This window comes from Astyanax mexicanus, chromosome 2 (assembly GCF_023375975.1).
Source record: "Astyanax mexicanus isolate ESR-SI-001 chromosome 2, AstMex3_surface, whole genome shotgun sequence".
In the NCBI taxonomy this organism is placed as follows: domain Eukaryota; kingdom Metazoa; phylum Chordata; class Actinopteri; order Characiformes; family Acestrorhamphidae; genus Astyanax; species Astyanax mexicanus.
The window spans coordinates 38,367,171-38,386,511 of NC_064409.1; the positions used below are offsets into that span (position 1 = coordinate 38,367,171).

Consider the following 19,341-nt stretch of genomic DNA (forward strand, 5'->3'; position numbering starts at 1 on the left):
ATCTCACAAGATCTGATTTGAGTAACAAATCCAGTTTGCCTGCAGTCTGATCAAAGTCGGACAGCTTTCACACGTTAGATGTTGTAACGATGCTGTGAGGATCTAATTGCACCAATCACCAGAACATTAGTGATGCTGAATGGCTCTAGAATCTAAACACCACTACAACCAATCCCACAGGTACTGAGTGGACTGCAATAATTCCATAGTTAACACAGTTCACTGCTCCACTTTATTGCTGGACATGGTGATCTCAGGCTACGTTCACAGAGCAAGATTTTCTGATCAAATCCATAGACTGTATATAGGTATGGACCGGACGACAGGGTTGAAAATTGGAGCTACTATGTCTCTTACACCCTCTGGTGGCTGGCTCCAGTACAACTTTTAACCTCGCCTATTTCTATTTATTTGAATGGGAGATGACAGAATTTTTAGTCTACAATTACACATCCAGTAATCTTTTTGGAAGTTCAGTTCTGTACATTTTGCAAGCCCCCCTCCTGTGTTAATAACCCCGAGTGTTTTTTTGACAGGTAATGCGTTTTATAGGAGTTATTTCAAATATTTAAGGGGGTGTGGCGATGTAGTGATTGATGCGCTGGCTACTGCGCAAAGGCACGCAAGATGTCAGCTTCCATTTCGGTCATCTTTTGGCTTCAAAATGCCGTAATGAGAGAGAATAGAGACATCCTGTCCATACTTATATACAGTCTATGACCAAATCTGATGTTTATTTTTGGCTGCTCATCTGCCTGAAAGTCATTGCTGAGCATCAAGTTTCAGTTTTATACAGAATCAACAGAGGCTAAAAGCAGTGCAGGTTGACAGCTGGGATTATCACAGAGATGGCATTTGATGTAAAAGATTAGATTTGGGTCACATTTACCTACATTGTGAATGTAGCCTTAGGCTCATGTGCAGATCAATGTGCAGAGAAAGCCAATGCAATGTTTTCCTATGGTGAGGCTATGCAAGCTATGCTTGTATATGTGAATTTAGACACTAGTTATAGAAGAAGTAGCACTTTAAAATATAGGAATCCACTAACAGTGGTGGATTGTAGCAATTGTAATTGGTTAGCTGTTTCCTATATAAATTAGTAATTTAAAGTGTAATTTTCAGGTGACTTAATCTTTAACTCCACTACATTTCAAAGTCAAATATCTAACTTTTTACTCCATGACATAATGCATCATTTAAAAATGCATCAAGTAAAAGTGCTTTCGCTGGTATGTGTGCATAAAAGAAGTGTGAAGCAAGCTCATTAATCAGGGTAGAGTGTACAGTTTGTTTTGCACTTGTTTCGACTTGTTGGATATAGCTACTCAGTGCAAGCTTATGGTTCAGCATTAGTGCAACAGTGTAAGATATTGGGAGTGCCTATGCCCATGACTTCAAACTAACCCCATCCCACTGTCCCAAGGCTGTTAAATAAAGCACACAGACTGAATGAGATTAAATCGCTTTCTGAGCACTTTTTGGTCGTAACACCGCAAGAGGAGTGGGGTCAATGTGGCACTAATGGGGAAAGGCCCTAAAGGAAATAAAAATGGTTGCTGGATTTCCATGTCATTCAACTGGGGAGCTACAAAAGTGACAACGCTAATCAGGGATACTATGCAACTTATAGGGTGAGCAAATGCACTTTAAAAAACTGAATACATTATGGAATTTGAAAAATACACAAATAGATACAACATAAGTCTAAAAAATACACAAAAAAACAACAGTGTCAGTTTGGGTTGAGAAAAAAGTTTTGAGCCCTGCTATGCCTACAAAAATGAATTAATAAAATGTTGGAAAGGTAAGTAGTTGAACCTGTGTTCACTGTGTTGAACCAAGAGAGAAACTAGTGTCTTTTCCCCTAAACAAATTTTATAAAAAAATATTATTATCCAAAATTATAATATGAAATTAGGGCCATTATAAATCATGTGTTTTATACTTTCAGTACTTCATTAAATGCAAATACTTTTGTACATTTGCTCAAGTGGAGGTCTAAAGGGAGGGCTTCTGTGCAAAATAAAAAGTGAGATTAAGGAAAAGTGAAGAAAATCTGTTTTTACAACTAATTTGTCACATCCTTGATTGCAAACACTCTGTCTGTGACCTTACTGAACTTATTGATCTGCTAATCTTTTGGGACATCAGTGACACAGCAAATCTACAAAAAAAAACATAAAAAACGAACAGCTCTTGGGGGAAATTTTGTTATGGCCTTGAAACAGGAAATGTCCTCTGATGTTCCGCACAGGGCAGAGGTGAAACTGTACTGCATACTGTACAGTATATGTTAATCATTACTGCAGTAGTGGACTTGCTTTAGAGATGGATGGATTTATCAGCTATGTATCAGTATCAGCTGTTTTTCAGCGCATATGTGTGAACTGCATCCAGCTGATAATTAAGCTGATCCTGAGAGCTCATATGCATATTTGCAGGTGGATTTGAGAGGTGGGTGAGGAGCCCCCCCTCAGTGTGGAGATGCGCGCAGTACGGTTTTGAAGCATTATTGAAACACTATAAACTGTTCCTAATGTTTTATCAGATTTTATCAGTGATTTAGGTATGTTCCTGAAATAGTAATCTGACATTGGGTTTCCAGTATTTTTGTCTCTCTATTCAATCAGATAAAAAGCTGGTCTTGCATGACTTGAAATAAGCACCCAGTCACGTTGCAAAGACGGCCACCAAGTGAACTGACTGGCCTAGTGCAGGGCTAGTAACAATTGTGTGCCTATAAATTAACTGAGAAAGATGAGTTTTTCGTCATTAAATAAACAAACAAATACAGTAACATAGAAAGAGCGGATTTTTTTCCCACGGGTATTTGCCACTGATTAGAAATGAGATAAGACAGGATTGTAAGTAAAGGGCATTTTAGAAGAAGCTCATCCAGTTAAGCATTGTCTATTCTAAAATAAAAAAATGTTAAAAATGTTAAAAATACACTATTACACACACTGTAAATATGCCCTGAAAAACAGCGTTCAACTGATGAGAACACTCTTAGCAAAAATGTGTCTATTACTATTAGTACTAAAAACTGTTAGTACTTTTTAAAATCCTTTTTAAAATCTTTATTAGATTTTCCACAAATTTGATTGAATTTTTTATCTAAGAAAAGCACAATTTAGGCATTGGCTTGTGGTTATATGTAGAAACACAGCATGTTATAAAGAATCCTTTAATAAAAGAGTGTCTTATTGTTTTTAATTGATACACAGCAGTGTGATGCATGTCACGTCTTTTATGCCTATTATGCATTAACAGTAGTAACCATAGCAAAACTGTTTGACCCCAGACATGCAACCACAATAAGACTAGAAGATGCTGCTATACACAGATAACTGAACCATCTGATTTCTGGTTTCAGTACAGGAAGCTAAACCATCGCATAAAAGAACACATACTCCCATGGGCTACAATTTCAACGCAATTTTCACATCAGTATGCTGTCCTATCTCATTAAGATCAGACTGGAATTTGATTGATGTCTGTGCCAACTGTAGATAAGATAATGGGGCAAAATCGTGCCATTGCCACTAGAATTCACTCAGCTTGAGATTTCCACATCCTACCAGAAAGGCAGTATGTTCAGAGGTAACCTCAAGTTCAGGTTCCTCATCACAGGGCCTGAGGACAGGATTGCTATAGTTGCAACATAACCACTCCTGTCCTGAGACTGCATCTACCCAGCAGGTCCTAGATTCCAAATAACTGCATGCTGGCTTCTCTTATGAGCGTGTATAGAGGTAGTATCAGCATTATTGTCTTTTGTAACTGAACGTATGATACAGATGGGCACAGATAAGAGACCAGGCTCAAAAACGCTGACATATTTTTTCAAAAACTGGGCTTTACTTGTTTAAATGTACAAGTTATGTAAGTGCGCTTGCCAAATAGCAAATGCAATCAGAACCAATTTAATCACATGAAATCTTATTGCAGTCTGTATTTTGAGCTACAAATGAAATATGCATTGGACATGTGAAATCAATCAGATTTAAATGGCCATCTAACTATAGCCTTTCACAATGCACACTACAGAGACTGAAGATTCCATGATGGCACGCTGGGTTGGATGAGCCGGCGTAAACCGATACTTTCTGAATGCAGCCAGTTCACATCTGCAGCTGCAATTAGTTCACACCAGTACATCCTTCATAGACAGCTCAGATATTCCTTTAAGACCATCTCAAAATGTAAAGAAATATCTCTTCATATTGCTTAATTAATGTTTATTTGATATGTTAAAGAAGTGGTTCTTCTGTGGGGTAGTCAAGTGTACAAGCATAATAGGTCAACTTTAAAGGAACAAGTTGGTGGAAAATCATATGAACATGATTTCTCTGAAGTTTGCATGTTTAGATTGTATGCTAGGCTTATGCTGCAAACAAACACTGAACTTAGAGACTCTTATCTCTTTAAATGCATACCCAGAAATGTTTCTAATCCAATTCAGCTATGTTGTTTTACTACAGGATTTTTGTTGTATTTACAGAGCTGTGTTAGGCAACACTCCTGTGGCCTGTTAGCAAAGTTAGCATAGCATCTCCAATTCTACACATAAAATGACATATCAGATAGATTTCAACCATTGTCACTCTCTTAATTGTGGCAATCTGTATTGTGCGGTCAGTTGCAACAGACAATATGGCTAATGGGTGTCCCTCTGCTTCTGCAAGCTCCAGCTCCTTATGCAAATGCAAGATGAAACAGAATTTGCTCACAGCTGCAGAACCCCAAGAAAGCCAGTGTTTAAATCATCTGTGTGTGGATAGAATGTGTATAGAACCAGTCTGTTGGCTTACTGTTGTTTCTGACTCGAACTCAGATACTTATAACATTTATAAAAACTAATGTAGGACACCGCTTATTGGATACCTCTTTCGAAATTACATTCCATTACCTTTAGCTGATGCTTGGGTTTTTAAAATTTTAAATCTGGTTGTTTCCAAAAAAATTGCATTTCCAAAAAAGTGGATTTCGTCAATTAAGAATATTACATAAGCTCTGCACAAAGATGCTTTGCCATGTTTGCCTTGAAAGTTTCATTTGGCCCTGCCAGCCATGCCCTCAATCAATCATTGATAACTGGCCAATCTGGCTGAAATACCTTGATAGCTGTTGATCTCAAAAACACTGATAGGACCAAAAATGTTTATGTTGAAAAGATATACAAGATTGTCATCATTTTAAAACATTATTGACACTCTATGTCATTATCGAAAGAGAAAACACAACACTTCTGACATCCCTAAGAAAAATCCCACCTCAATCATCAACCTCTTATTAAACAATAAACAATAATAAAGGTTGGCTGATTCAAATTTCTTTCTCAATTAACTTGAAAAACGTCACAGTGCATCAAACTACAAAGGAAGACTAAAGTGTCTTTTATGTGGTGATAAAATCACAGTAACATAAAAAACTCCAGTTCCACATGGCCATCCATTTTACTACAGTCAACGTGGACTTGCACACGCTGGAACACCTCTGGTTTCAGATTTAATAAGTTAAAAGGGCTCACTGCCAAAGTCACTGAGAGGACTGCAGGTGAGATGTTAGGTTTAATGGGATTAAAGTATTATTTAATTGGTTTGAGCTTTGAGTGAGGGTTTAGATCAAGAGCTGCTACAAAGAAGCACAACGTGTAGTCTTCTCCACAATGAAACATCAAAACACACAAATAAACCACAGACAAATGAACTATCCTCAATACAATGTCTCACAATTGCTACAATTAGGTGGTGGGATGTGTAAAGAATACAGTACACACATGAAGTAGTCGGGATAATTGTGTTACATGAGTTACCTGTGCACATTACGCTGCATGCAGAACTAGAACAAGCCTGTTAGGCAACAATGTGAGGGTGTTGCATCAGGCTCCGTCACGGGCGATGAACAAGCATTTTAGCTAGTTTTTTGGGAATTATCTTTAGCTCAATCAAAACAAAATTCAGGCTTAAAAAATAGCACTACTTGTATTCATTCATAATAAATACACAGGACTGTTAAACATTTCTGTTTGTGAGGTTAAACAATGCAAATACTTTTAATTTATCAAACTGCTGTATAACCAAGAGGAGTCTGTATCAGAATTACAATTTCATTCCATCTATCAATGATTCACATTTCAAGTTCACAGGACCAGTTATTTGAAGTAGCATGTTAATGCATAGATTATAAACCTTCTTCCTGGTTGTAACAGAGCTTTGAGACAGAGCCTGTGTAGAAATTGCTCATATCTTACTGACAGAGCTTAGATTTACTTAAAAATGTGAGTTAGGTTGTATGTTTTTAGTATGTTGTTGTATATTACTAGTTATTACTACTACTTATTACTACTAAGTAGTGTATGTTGCTGTCTCTGCGTCTGTCTCTGTGTTACTAAAGCAATCTTTTTGCATTATAAGGATTTTTTAAAAAATAAAATAAATAAGCATATTTTATGCATTCAGCCCTTACATCACCAAAAACAACGTCAAGCATCAGATAGAGTGGTGTAAAGCACAACACTACTACACACTGGAGCAGTAGAAAAGTGGTGATAAATCCCTCTTTTCTATCTGGTCTGAATGGACCAGTCTAAGTTTGGTGCCTGTCAGGTGAACGTTACCTGCTAGACGGCACTGAGATAACTGGTGAAAGAGGGATAATGCTATAGAGTTGTTTTTTGTATTGGCCCAGACCCCTCAGTTATAGTAAAGGGAAATGTAAACACTTCAGTACACTGGAACATTTTGTTCCTCTGTAGGCTTTCATTATTTTGGAAACCTTTTGAAAAAGGCCCTTCTCCTTTCTGATATGGTACCTTAAAGACATGCCTTTTGCATGTTTTTTTTTTGTTTTGTTTTTTTTAGTTACTAATCAGTCATCATGCTTTAGAATAAGCAGGAGTGTGAGCCTAGTTTTACAAAATCTTAAAGACATAATAATATGGCAAAAAGAAACTGAATAAATAAAAAAAAATCTTATTAGAGTTTATACTGTTTACCATTCAGTATTATGAAACTATTAAACTTACAACATATACTGATGCATAATGTATATATTTTATTGAAAAAAACTGAATTGTGGAGGAAAGCATGAGGCTAGTTACTGATTTTCATGTTGGAATGAGCAGAGATGACAGACAATGACGTGCGTTCGGGTCAGTTTGTATTAAGGGGCCTCAGTGTAAAGTTCATGTACTCAGTTTGTTTTCAGCAATCTTCCTCAAACAGAACTGTTGCTACACTTTTTATGTGGCCTAATATCTAAACTGATGGTTCTGGATCAGAAACATGTTAACCTGCTCAGGAGTGATTACAGTAGACAGTACAGCAATGCATCCAGAATTTAGAAAAATTTGCCAACCAACTTCTCCTAATTGTCTTTTTTAAGTTTTATGTTTTGTGTCTATCGGAACACATCTGTTGAGCAATCATTAACTACACAAACTATGCACGATTCTGTGTATGTGTTTCCATTAATTTATTTCAGGAAATGTTCAGGGTTTATCACAAATGTACAACTCTGGAAAAAAATTAGATTCTGGTTTTGCTATTTATAGGTAAATGTTTGAGTAAAATGAACATTCAGACAACATTTCAGTTCAGCTTGGTTTGATGGCTTGTGATCCTCCATTTTCCCCTTGGTTATATTTCAGAGGTTTTCAGTTTAGTACAATCAAAAAAACTCATATTTTCTCTGTATATATATAGTACTGTTGAGAGATAACACAAAACAGTAGCTGATTCAGTGAATGAGAATATGTAAATATTTAAAAAGAGAGACTTAAAGATTATTCTGAGAGCCTATGTGTATTGAAGTCTCTCGGCAGTGGGTGGGACTCCTCCTCTCCTACTGAATGTTCTAGAATAGATCTTCACAATCACAACACCTCTCCAGAAGATCAGCAGCACAGGAAATGTAGCTAGGTTAGCTAACTATGGCTAATTTATTTATTGAGAGACACAGAAATGGTTATTACACAAGAGTGAGTGTAAACTAACTTACCAACCATGAATCAGTTTGGGATTAAACTTTACGGCACACGTTAAAAAGTGGAAGAGAGAAATAGTTTTCAGAACTAAGTTTTCAACTCTCCTTGGAAAGATTTGTGTTATTTAAATCCGCTTTTTATTTATGTAATAAGAGCTTTAAACATGCTTCCAGTGACAAAAAAAAAACTAAACAAAAAAAACTTAGTTAACCTGTCTGAGGTGTGTTTTTTCTCACACACAAATACGTGAACCTACGCACAGAGAAACGTGCTAACTAGCTAAATCTACTCTGAGGTAAAAGTGCAAAGACCCTCATTCTCCCCCATAAACATGTCCTCTTAAAGTAAACTCGGATAAAACACTACATAAACATGGCCTCAGGCGGTTCTGGTAGCTTTAAAACCCCAAACTCCATCGATACCTGACTTTACCGCGGAAGTAGACCATATTTAGCTAAGCTAGCTAAACACACACAGCGCTGTTCCGTGAGCGCGTGTGTCTCTGTGTATCTCTGTGAGTGTGTGAAAGAGAGAGGAGCTACATTGGCGCCAAACGCTGTCAGACTTAATATTCCTCCTTTCTTTTCATTCAGGATAAACCTGGTATACTATTGTCAAATGCAGAAATAAACCCTTAGGTGTGAACAGTTCTTTTTACATAAAACACATATAGTTAGCTATAAGGGCGGCTAACGACGCTCCGCCGCGCCACGCGCCCACACACACACACACACACACAAACAACACGCTCACATCACAGCTAATACAGCGCTCTCACCTGCACTCAAACAACAAGAGCTGTAGCTTTTTTATCTTATAAAATTGAGAAAATGCATGAAAACCATCAGTTATTGGGTATCTCTCATTAATACAAACACATACACATATATGTGTGTGTATATACAGTCGAGCGGAGACCCTCAGGGAGAGAGGGTGTGTGTTGTGGTTTGTTAGGGGAGGCACACACTCAGTATCTTCAGCCCCCTCTTTCTCTCTCTCTCTCCATCGTGCAGCATGGCTGTAAACCTCAGCACATAAACATCACCTCTTTTCCAGAAGGTTCTCCTCCGCTAACAGGTGGTTTAAACTGGTTTAAATGGGCTCTATTACCAGTTTCTGAACGGGTTTCCAGAGGTGAGCTGTAATAAAGCGGAGCGCGGCTCGTGCATGTGGCTGCTGAAGTATAACTAACCCACCAAGCTTAACGTTTATATATAAGATAATATAAACATGTGCATCTGATCACACTCATCATAAACAGCGCGCGCTCTGACTGTGTGTTTGTATATGTGTGTGTGTGTGTGTGAGAGAGAGAGTGTACCCACCTGGTTTGGTCGAGGATATGACCGCAGATCTCTCTGAGAGGCGATGCAGGAAGGAGGCGGACGACTCTGCTCCTCGCTCTTCTAGACCATACCCATTTAACAGGGAAGCCACCGTGGAAATTTCCACCATGTGATGGCAGCCCTCCTCGAGCATCAAATTACACCCACAGGCTGGGGGCACTTGGTGGGACCAGCTGGCCGGGGGTCGCCTGTTGAAGCGTCGTTTTCGTGGTTGAGGGACACATAGCTATCTAACTGAGCTTGACTGAGCGCATGGTGACTATTTACTTGTCGGCGTTGTCTTCAAGACACTCACATAGCTAACCAACTTTAGCCTAGCTATGGTAATGTTTGGGTTAACCAACGCCCCTCTCTTTACTCAACCAAGTTTACCTTAGAGTCTCTCAAACACACTGGTGTACGCCAAGTTACCTCAGAAATTTAAATAACTTAAATATTAATAATTGAAATAGGTTTTCAATCTCATAAGTACAGTACTATTAACTACTATTATCAAGTTTCACAGGCCCTACATTAGAGCCCTGTGGAAATTTACAATTCCCAATAGAGCTGCAAAGAACTATAATTTCGGCGGTCAATTTATCTTTAGATTATTATAGATTATTATTTCAGTAAATTAATTAGAATGCAAAAATAATGCTACATTCAAATGCATTTCAAAAGGTGTGTTTCTCTGAGGTGAAACTCATTCACCCAACTTGGTTGCATTCATGTGTTTGTTTTTTAACATATACACCTCTGGAAAAAATTAAGAGACCACTTCAGTTTCTGAATCAGTTTCTTTGATTTTGCAATTTATAGGTATATGTTTGAGTAAAATGAACATTGTTGTTTTATGCTATAAACTACGCACAATGTTTCCACCAAATTCCAAATAAAAATATTGTCAAAAATATTGCCTCCCCCTAAACGCGCAGCTCCAGAGGCGCGTAAAAACGAACCCCGGGGGCTGGCGGCAGGGAGAGGCCAGGGAAAACAGGAGTTGAGCTCGGGGACTGAAACGGAGACAGGACAGAGGACAGAGACTGGACGAGAGATTGGACAGGGCTAGGAGACTGAACAGGGAACTGGACAGGGGACGGAGACTGGACAGGGAACGGAGGCTGGACAGGGAATTGGACGGTGGATGGAGACTGGACAGGACACTGGACAGGGGACGGAGACTGAACAGGAGACTGGACATGAAACTGGACAGGAGACTGGACGGGACTGGACATGGGAACAGGGACGAGGACATTTACAGGGACAGACACTAACACAGTGACAGGGACAGGCACGGAGAAACCACCAGGGACGGGAACCGGAACAAACACAGACACGGGGACCAAGACAGGGAGAGACAGGGGTACAAAAAACATAGGTGGGTGCCCAGGACTGGCAAAAGTCTGTGTTGAAGTCCAAGGAGCCAGCCTGGGCACAGTTCTGGAGTGAAAGTCCGGGGGCCTCTGTGCCTGCCTGGGTAAACGGGCCCTGGGGCCAAACAAAGTTGTGGGAGCAGGAACCGGTGGGGTAGTGACTCTGGCAGCGGGAGCTGGTGCTGGGGGCGCGGCGACTCTGGCAGCAGGAGCTGGTGCTGGCGGCGCGGCGACTCTGGCAGCGGGAGCTGGTGCTGGCGGCGCGGCGACTCTGGCAGCGGGAGCTGGTGCTGGTATGGAGACTGGAACTGCTGCTTAACCAAATAACCAATAACCAAAACAAATCAGAGAACCTAAACTAAACCAACTAGAGATAATAAATAAACAGGGAATATATATATATATATATATATATATATATATATATATATATATATATATATATATATATATATATATATATATATATATATAAAGGAAGAAACTAGAAATAAACAAGGAAATAAACTATAAACAAGAAAACAAGAAATAAACGAGAAACAAATGACTAAGGCTATAGAAGACAAGGAAACACTGAGATAAGCTATGGAACACAGAGAGACAAAACAACAGGGGAAGGTGCAAAGACCGACGAAGGACAAGAGACAAAGGAAGGCTTTATAGCACACAAGGGAAGTGGAAACACCTGGGGCTTGGGGGCGGAGCTACAAATTGACACAGGTGGAAAAATACTGACAGGAGACACAGAGGGGCACAGGTAACGTGGGAATAACACACAGAGACATGAGACAAGACCAGGACATGACATTCAGAGTATTTATTTGCAGAAAATGAAAAATGGTTAAAAAAGGCAGATCTTTCAGACCCCAAATAATGCAAAGAAAAAAAGTTCATATTCATAAATTAAATTCAAGATTTAAGAGTTAAGAACCCCCTATTTGGTGGAATAACCCTGTTTTTTAATCACAGTTTTCATGCATCTTGGTATGTTCTACTCCACCAGGCTTACACACCACTTTTGGTGCAAACATTCAAGCAGTTCAGCTTGGTTTGATGGCTTGTGATCATCCATTTTCCTCTTAATTATATTCCAGAGGTTTTTAATTTGGTAAATCAAAGAAACTCATCATTTTAAGTGGGTTTTTTTCCAGAGCTGTATGTTTATAATTACTTTTTTATGCTAAATGTCATATACAATGGCTGGCCAACAAAAAACTGTTACTACCTGGATTTAACTAAGCATATGATCTGGGATTGCTGCAGTTGGTCAGGTCTAGGTTCAGTAACATTATGTGCTGAAAGAATGAGGTCAGCTTACTACCTGAATTTACTGAATATAGACCAGGTTATTCCATCAATTGTTTTTTTCCCCTGATGACAGCCATATTACAAGATGACAATGAGTGATTTAAGGAGCATGATATCATAATTTTCACACATGGATTGTTCACCACAGAGTCCAGACCTTAATCTCATTGAGAATCTTCGGGATGTGCTGGAGAAGACTGTGTGCAGTGGTGAGACTCCACCATCATCAATACAAGATCTTGGTAAAAAATGATGCAACACTGGATTGAAATAAATATTGTGACGTTGCAGAAGCTTATCCAAGTAATTACGCAGTGAACGCATGCTGCAATCCAATTTAAGGGTGGTCCAACAAAATATTAGATTGTGAACATTCCATTCATACATTAATATTTTATATTTTACATTGTTTAGATTCCCAGCCAGGTTAGAAAGTGTTTACCTTACAACTCAGTCAGTTCATGCTGCATCAAAAATATCGCCTTCCTGTTCCTAGCTAAATGTGGGATTTAAATGCCATTAATTACATTCATTGTCAAGATATTTTAAACTGTACAATTTAGTTAAATCTTAGCTGAGGAGCAGATTAATAAACTAAGTATTTGCATAGTATTTATGCTCCCTGCGAGGAACCTCAGTCTGTATCAGATGTAAATTCTGTATATCTCTCAGAACCGTAGGTACATTTTTATAGTGTGATTAATGAATATTCTGTGAGTAATGAATCAAGATAAATGTGTTAATGTGACAGCCCTAGTTTAAATGTGAAATGTTCTGATATTTATTAAGAAAATATACAATATGTTGTGTCTGTCACTTTTGCTGACCAAGCTAATGGTAAACTGTGTGAATAAACCAATCATCTCTCTTTCTTTAGTGTACAAAAGATGAATTAGTCTTTACTGTAACTTAATATTTATATGCTGAATTCCCAACAGTTTCTGCATTAGGATTAATAGTAGGACTGAACATGGTTTAATGGAATGCTATAGAGACATATAGATCTAATAGTATAATAGTATTTGTCTCTGACATTGCCCAGAAAATATAATTAGTAATTTGCAGTTTACAAAAAGAAAGTTTTAATTTTAATGGGGTGGTACGTGATCAAGTTAAAAGCAACATGGCTGTAACATCTCACTGGTTCATTTTCCATTGTCAGCAGCATAAGTGTCAAGTTCCAGCTCATGTTACCTTTGAATATGTGATGGGTCTTAGGTCTACTTAATATGAATCCTCTTGCATAATTGCATTGATAAGCCGTAAACAATGTCATTCAGACTACTTGTTTTTACACTGTTGACTCACAACCCCTGATTTTTAGCATTATCATCACCACTGTGAACAAAGAAAAAGTAACTGTATCTATAACAGCACCAAACATTCTGAGTTACTTACATTATTGTATTCCCTGAAACTAAGCAGCTGCCTCAGTCTTTTCAAATCACAAATTGTCACAGTCATTACAGTAAAATGCAAATCTGTTTTCAGTTGTTGTCCACAACCAGGCAAAGGTCAAGGCTTTAAGCTAATTTTGTATGCTACTGTATCTCATATCTCTATGGTCAACACAACCTTCCTATAAGGATTTGCTTAACCTGCATTCAACTTCTTTTCTTTTAATAAAGTTGTCTGTTTGTAAATTGTTATTTAACTTCACAATTTTCTTTTCTAAACTTTATATTAACCACAAACAAAACTGCATTCCAACCTAACTCTGCTCCTATACTTAACTTTGGTCTAAAGCCCAAACCCTGAATCTAATGCTGTGGCGAGACTAATTTTCAGCATAGTTTGTTAATAATTAAGTTAACAAATCCTAAAATAAAAGGCTCTTGCTTTTGTCCTACTGTCTGTATTTAGATACCTAATCCATCTGTATCAAGTCTGTCTTACGGTATTTATAAAAGTCACACCACCCGAGAGCACAGTTTTCCAGATGTACTTCCAGTTTCCAGGTGTTAGCACAATTCCTATCAGGATTTACTTAAATACAATCACACTTTAACCCCTTAAATTCTGGGGATATTTTTGAGTTTTAATTTAAGAGCTATTCTTAAGTAAATACTAATCATTTACACCACTGTTATAAACCATCTCAGAACTACAGTTAAACTAATATGTAACAAATGTTTTTTTAAAGGCAATGAAATTAAAATATGGGCTCACAAATAGGCATTTAAAGGGTTAAGCTGCACAAGGAGGGATTTCCACACCTCTGTCCTGTGCATACCTGGCAAAGAAGGAGTAGGAATAGTTTAGTAATTAGAATAATCACAGTCTATTTGATGTTGCCCATTGAGTTTACGGGAAGAACAGCTGGGTATTCAGAAAAGGCCTTGTTAGATTAGATGGCACTGCATTTTGTACTGAGAGCGAGGACACAGATGATCCTCAGGCAAATACTCCTATCCTTGGCCACAGTATCATGGAATGCAACTTGTACAGCAGGTCTGAGTTTGATTTATTCATATACAATTTATTAATCAAACGACATTCAAAACTAATAAAAAACATGCAAAGCAGGTAATTGGCAGTGATGCCATAAAAACTTTGGATTACCAAGAGACAGGTTAATAAAGATCATTTTAAAAATAAGCAAAAATGTTTTAAATGTTTAAGAAAAGTCTACATAATGTAAATCTCTGATACCACTTAAAGCTTGGAACCTTTATTTTAAAGGGTCTGCAGTAATGGCCCTCTACAGCCAATCATTTTAATCATATATATAACTGTTGCAGTTCTTTTGTTATGCTGTTAGATCTAAAATCTTTAAGGTGAAAGATATGAGGGACTTTGAAAGAGTGAAAGATAAGCACTGCAGCAACCAAACTTAAATTCAAGCCTGCAACCAGTGTTCTGAACTTTTTTGAATGCACACTCTGATGTTCGATATCAACAGGGCAATGCTCATCCACATACCATGCTGTCTCAAGAGAGTATTCCATGGCCAGCAGTTTCACCAGGCCTATCCTTGATTAGAAATGTGTGGAATGCTATCGGAGATGCTCTAAAAGCTCCACCCCTACCACATAATTCTGCAAAAATAATAAAACTGCATGGGATGGATTATCACAGGACACTGTTACAACACCTCTACAACACTATCCTGAGACATCTTCCATTGTTGCATTACACATGCTACACACTGTATGATGTGTAGCTCAATAAATATCATTAAATAAATTAAATCATTCATTCTTCATCGTGACCTTTATCTTCATTTCAAATATTATTGTAATCTGGCTCTTTTAACGTTGACTGACTTTTGAATGAAACTGTTTTTTCATGATGATTGTATATGTTGTTCTATAAATACACTCTGAGACACTTTTTATGTTGGATTGGAAAGCTAGTTAACTAAAGTAGCTCTGAATAGTTGGAATGTTGAATTAGCAAAGCTGTCTACTTTATGATTAGTATAAACCATTTGATATAAAAAAAAACAAGGCGGTTCTCATATTCTGCTAGAGTCTTCGACTCATGCAAAAGATAATGTGCAGAAACGCCTGACTCCAGAATTTATCTGCGAATCAGGATTTTCTGCACTCAAATATAAAAAAACAAACAAATACAGGGCTCACTCTTGACCCCTGCCAAGAAACATGTAGAATATTTTGTGATTTTTTTTTTAAATAATAAGATTAAGATTTTTTTTAAGCAGTATTGGTGAGGGGAGATGGAAGTTTGTGTGGTGTGAGGGGGGGGCTAATATATTTTGAATCCTAAAAAGGGTTTGCACAGTGAAAATGGTTAAGATCTCCTGGGATAGAAGAACCATTTAAAGGACCATTAAGGATTATATTTTATGTAGTAACTTGTAACATGTTTAGGATGTATCATCAGATATTAAAGAAATATGCTAAGTTTAAGGACTGGCAGCTCTTAACAGCTGTGTTTTAGCCAGTTTGTACAAATTTGAACTGTCCGGTATGTCACGGTAATCTGTGTGGGGTTTAGCCTCCGAACTTGCCCACCGCCATTCTCCCAGTCCCATCTTCTCAACCCAGGTTGCCAGGTATAGAAAACAACAGCATGAAAACAGTGTGCTGCAGTTGTGGAAACAAGCGAGCTGGCTATTTTTCTTTTGAACAGGTAATCACTAAGCTTCAGTAAGGTTCACTAACCATAACTGGGTAATGAACCACCACCACTAGCATAGTAGAGATGGGCATTTTAAGTCATTTCCACATTGGTCATTGGAGCATAAGTTAGTGTACAACTGTCACAACTGTCAGCGTTACCAAGGCAGCCAGTTAGTACTTGAAATAGCTAGATAAAGTGAGCCGAACAATGCTGGTTAACATCGGCATTCTACCTCATGCTAACATGAACTAATATCAGTCACAACAGACAGCTGTTGACTACTTCAGCAGCAAACAGTGTGACAGAAATATACAACAGAATCCAAAATCCTGGAGCAGTAACTTCAAACCCAAAGTGTATTATTTTAGAGCAGTTGGTTTGTTAGGAATAATGGTCTTTGACTAACGCAGCCCATGGTGCTTTAAGCTAACAGGGTTATATAAAATCCACATGAGCTGGTTTATAATGTGCAAACGATAAAACATTGCGAATGTAGACATACGCTGGTCAGCTAACAGAGTATGACTGGTAGTCAGAGGTGTCAGAAGTTATAAAGCACAAATATTTTGTTACCTTATTTAAGTAGAAATACTGGTTATCCATACTTAACTTGAGTAATTATTTTTCAGAGAACATTTTACTTTCTACTATTTATATTTTCACGCAATTATTTGTACTTTCTACCCCTTACATTTTAAAATAGCCTTATTACTCCTTTTTTCAGACAACACTCTCCAGTGTTTGGAAATTTGGACAGATATAGCCTTTTCACATTTCTCATTTAGTACCGATTATTCCTTTAATTATACAAGCATTCAGATGGTTCTTTGAGTCGGCATGGTCTGTTGTTGGGCCAGTACCTTTACTAAGGAACCATAAACAAACTCTGTACTACTTTAGTGAAGTCTTGATGAGTGAAACACTTTCTTACTACGCAGTCAGCAATCTATTCAGTATACTTGAAAACCCTGCACACACCTGTACACTGACACATTAGTAAATTCCCTCAAAGAGAACAAGCCTGCCCTAACTAAACTATTCCTGACACTTGACAGGCCGTTTCTCTTCATTCAAGACATCTTCGCGCATAAGGCGTCACAGCTGCCACAGTAGAGTATGATATATATACACAACATTTTCAGAGCGTCATGTTCCCCAACAAGTCAACAAGTTCACTTCCAATGCAGCTTATTCTGCTTATTCTTGTGTCTTAAAATCAACAATAACTTGGAGGAAAAAAGTGTAAAAAATAAGTGGACCAAGACATTGTCCAAGAAAGGGAAGGTATGTTATGCTTGTGTGAAACATACAGAGGCTCTGCCAGAAGGCATAGCACTCCAGCACTGCTGCGACACCTCCCCGAACAAGTGAATACTTGTGTGAACTGCTCTGAAATGAGAGCATTCTAAGCAGGTCTTAAAAGAAACGAATTCATCAACTGCACCTCTTCCACTCTCCAGCCCATCTCCCTGTCCGTCTCCATGCTCTCTGATGAAAGCCTATTTTTATGAACTGGGTCATTCTAGCCAAGGTAAACCCCTTCCAAAAATACCATTAGCCATTAGTGAGCCGACACGCCGCATGTTATGCCCTGCCAAATGTCACTAGGGGTGCTACTGGATGATCCGATATATAAAAAATAAAACTGTAGTTGCTTCACTTTAGCCGCTTCTAAATGAAATTAAATTCCCTTACATTGTGTGGCTCATTTAGAGGAGTCCTCCAGTAAATCAGAATTAAATGCATATTAATAAAAAATGGGAAGTCAATAATCAAATATACAATTACAAATACAAGACTGGACTGTGCGAAGTGCAAAAGACACATTAAAACACATTAAAAATGCTTCATTGCTTCATTCTAACATATTGTTTGATAACACTTTACAATATAAGGCACAAATAACAGTGATTACGACAGTAATTAACATTAAATGAGTTAGTAATGTCTCATTTAATTATTAATTGACACTAGTTAAGACAGTACTACTATTACATTACTATTACTATTAATCATTACTCATTTTTAATTGTAATTAATAATGAATTGAGACATTCATTTAAAACATTGTAATGAGTAAAAATCTTAACTAGTGTCAATTAATAATTAGTTGAGACATTCTGTTGTAGGAACTGTTAATTAATGTATCCTTATTGTAAAGTGTTACCTATTGCTATAAATCTAAATCCTTGTTTTGGATTTTGCATATTTTTTGCATAGTTGTATTTTAAGTTGTCTCACAATATCATGCTAACTTGAACAATACAAATTCTCCATACTTAGAATAAAATCTCTCACAATGACTTCTAATAAAAAATGTATTCCCATCTTTACTTTGGAGGTACAAGATTTTGCATGACAAATTTTGTTTTTTGGTTTTCAACTGAACATTTTAAATGTTATATACCAACAAGAATTTATGTAACAACAAAAATATGACTGCTTAAAATGACATCTATTTTTAATTTACATTCAAAGTAAAATGTGTTCATTATTTTAGCTTGGCTGATTGATTAAAAGATCAACATTTCAGTTATTATTTCCAGGTATTTAAACCTGGATCTGATACGCAGGTTAGAAGACCACATTGTGTCTGAGACTTATACGTTTATTGTACATCAATAAAGATTACTTAACCTATACTAGAAGAAGCCATGCAAGCCCAAGTCATAAATTATCTCCACTATATTTCACAGGTGAGCTGATATGTTTGGAATCATGATATTTTTTCTCTATTTTTTGTCTGTCTGTCCTTGACTCTGTATGTGATTTCTGTTGCCTGTCTGTTTCACAATTCTACCCAGATGCTGCAGGTCACAATCATTAGCAGTTTCTCCTACTGCTGACGATCTCTCAGTGTAGAGTGAATTGAGTAAAACTAGTGAGATCAGTGGAAAACAGTGGGTAATTCTGTCTGTAATTTCCTTAGGGGTAAAGGAAGAAAACAATGGACAATCTGGCCAGAAATAAAACAGAAAAGAAGAAATAACATTTAACATTTAATCCTGGACTGTATTCAGGGGGGGATCTAGCCATTTTGGGGCCCTAGGCAAAATATAAACAAGGGCCCCTCATTCTTAAAACACACACATAAACCAAATAACTAGAGATGGAATGATCGATCGGCAGTGTATCGGTATCGGCCAATTTTCAGCCAAAATACGGTATCGCGATCGGCAGATATTCTTCTGATTTTAGCCGATCTGATTCAGGAGTTTAGGGTTAAGCAGTTTATCAGAGCTGTGTGTGGATG

General features: G+C 37.5%; 1 protein-coding gene across 1 annotated transcript in view; it reads right to left on the bottom strand.

Annotated features, from left to right (window-relative positions):
• slc38a4 (solute carrier family 38 member 4) overlaps nt 1–9,421 on the bottom strand; it is a 48,756-nt gene extending 39,335 nt beyond the window's left edge. Inside the window, exon 1 of the mRNA XM_007237945.4 lies at nt 9,319–9,421. The gene's annotated coding sequence lies outside the window, so the exon portion shown is untranslated. The remainder of the gene's footprint in view (nt 1–9,318) is intronic.
• Between the last annotated feature and the right edge of the window lie 9,920 nt (nt 9,422–19,341).